Raw genomic sequence first — 3,082 nt, 5'->3', positions numbered from 1 at the left:
TTTCTTTTTTAATAAATCTGCAAAAATGTCAACGATTCTGTGTTTTTCTGTCAATATGGGGTGCTGTGTGTACATTAATGAGGAAAAAAAATAACAAATGATTTTATCAAATGGCTGCAATATAACAAAGAGTGAAAAATTTAAGGGGGTCTGAATACTTTCCGTACCCACTGTACATGCCGCCACAAATAGAGTGCAAGTCTGAGGGAAACACCGCTTCTGTTATGAATATTATTCAGTATTTCAATTTGAATGTCAGATTGAAATGAACGCTGTTATTAGAGTAGTTAATCGTTAGCATAAGTGCGGCTAACGCTAATATAATGAGCATTAGAATTAAGTTTCTTTATTAACTATTTAATGCTCCTATAACTTTTATTAGGGTAAAAAAACAGGAGGACATGATGATATTTATTATTTTTACACACCAGAGGCTTTTAAATGAATTGTGAATCTAAAATATGCGTGTTAGAGAATGTACAAATGGTTAACATTGTTTGCGTCATAGTCAGAAAAGCAGTTCTGGGATTTTTTTATTTATTTTTTTTAGCTAACTTAGTTGTTATTCTTGGATGAATACCTCTAGAAGGTTTTCAAAAGCCCTTTAAAATTAAATACAACACAAACTTAAACAACACTTACTTCCACTCACTATTACGAATCTACATCCCCTCCAGAAGTCTGAGATCCACTAGTGAGCGACGCCTTGTGGTACCATCACAGAGAGGCTCAAAATCACTTTCCAGAACATTCTCGTTCACCATTCCTGGCTGGTGGAATGATCTTCCCACCCCTATCCGGAATGCTGAATCTCTCTCATCTCATCTCTTTCAACACTACTTGACGTCATCCTAAATTAAATAAATAAATAAACGTCTTTCTCATAATTTATTTCTTCCCTTTCTAGCTTGTACTTATTTGAACAAATGCCTGAAACTTGGTATTATGAGCACTTCCTGTGTCTGTTTGCCTCTTTAAGAAGAATTGCTTTATGTATTCCCCAATTGTAAGTCGCTTTGGATAAAAGCGTCCGCAAAAAGACTAAATGTAAATGTAATGTAAATGTTAATAGTCATAATGCAATCCCAACTTAATGGACTGTTACAATAATTTTTATGTACACATTTTTAACTTATTAGCTTTTCGGTATGCCATGTACATTTTTTTTAAATACAGGAATGTATATGAAACTCTGTTTAATCAACTCTTCAACTTACACACATTTGTAACTAATAATCCATTTTTGTCACATTTATCACAAATATATGTTCGGGGTAGAGTGGGGGAAAACGCTGAAGCTTACACTGATGATGTACTGGAGAGAAAACGGATTTCACAGTAAATGATCTAATTTTCAGCAGTAAGAAAAAAAGTATTTTAAAAATTGTTGTTTTGTAGAACATCACAGTTATATATGACATGAGAACAGTAGGGCCTGTAGATGGGGAGTATGTGTTATTTAATACAAATATAATTATATTTTCAGAATGACATAATTTTTTTCTCAAACATAGTCTGTGGCGTAAAACGCCCCAAGGGGGCAATGGGCAATCACTGTAGTTATACTGTTCTGAACATCAAATCCTTTGTTTTTCCATCAAATGTATTCTAACAAGTTGGTTGAATAAAAATATTTGGACTTTATATAAAAAAAAAAAAAATGACCTCAAGTTAGCATCAGGTTGCTAGTTAGCTAGCCAGTTAGAATCAGCTAACAATTTTTTTCAAATAGGCTATTATAATTTTGTAATTTTAAGCTAAAACTGCATGTACTCCGATTTTGCTGTAAATGTTTAAAGCAAATTGCTTTGTCAGACGGCATTTTACCCCATAGGTGGGGTAAAAGGCCCCCTTGGCACAAATGTAATTGTTGTTAAATCTCTAATGACATGAAAACTCTGGACATTTTTCATACTTGGTTTATAATGTATGTCATTGTCACTAAAACAATGATAACTTTTCTGAACACATTTAACTTTTAACAATTACACAGTCCTAAAGAGGGGCGTTTTCCCCCACTCTACCCTATATTTGTATTTCGCTCAATAGTTAGATTGACTACAAGAACACAATGTCTCCATCATTAGGATAGAATTTGTGATTAGCTCACGCGGTGTACAGGCTGAACTCGATACAAACTTTTAAACATCAGAAAACAACAAAATATTCACCCTTTAAGGGGTAACATTTGCATTTCTTATAACTTCAACACATTAAGAATGCATTCTTATTACATTTACATGTGTTTCATACCTGATTAGGGGAGATGTGATAGCTAATAAAACACAGGACATGGAGCTGCTGCTTCATCATCAGAGTCTCTGTGTTTTCTGTCTTTTCGTCGGATGACCGACGAAATTGGGATCTCGCTTAGAGAGACCAATCTACTTCGAGTGTAAACTAAACGAGCCAATGCACATTGGCATGCGATTATTGCATCCAGCTGCCACTGATCACAGCATGAGTATAAGTAGGCAGCAGATGCAGCGCATATTCAGGTTTTCGCTGAGGAGCCGAGCCGGTGACCCGGCTGCTCAGCGGTGGTACAGGAGCTGTGGCGACGGGACGTGACGTCTCCGTTCCCTCCTTCAGGGAACGAGGGTTACCATACGTAACCGAGACATTCCCTTTCAGTCGGTCACTCTCGACGTCACGTCGGATCCTACCAAAAGGCCACAGCTACTGCCCCTTCCAGTGTCCTGTGGAAGCCACCTGTGCCCCTACTTTTTGGCGTAGGCCAGGGCTTGCACAAGAGGACCAGCTACTGCTGCTATGGCACTACCCACTGAGTAAGACTGGATAACACTGGGAAAACGTACCCGTTCTACTTGGAACAGGGACGTTACGGAAGCTCCAACCTTCCCGAAGGAGGTTTCGGAAGCAATACACATATGAACATTCCTTAGGTGCATATGGAAGAATGGAGGTGATTGTAACCCTCTTGGAATGGCAGAAGTCTGCCGGGGAAACACGGGCTCAAGGCTATACCGTGGACTTTACACATATGGGATCCACTTAGGTCTTACATATGGAACCCAGCCTTCTACCGGTTCGCGAGGATTCAACGAGTGAAGGCCTGGCG

The sequence above is a fragment of the Sinocyclocheilus anshuiensis genome, unplaced genomic scaffold (assembly GCF_001515605.1).
Source record: "Sinocyclocheilus anshuiensis isolate Anshui unplaced genomic scaffold, SAMN03320099.WGS_v1.1 scaffold1843, whole genome shotgun sequence".
In the NCBI taxonomy this organism is placed as follows: Eukaryota; Metazoa; Chordata; class Actinopteri; order Cypriniformes; family Cyprinidae; genus Sinocyclocheilus; species Sinocyclocheilus anshuiensis.
Note: the sequence above shows the minus strand (reverse complement) of the source record.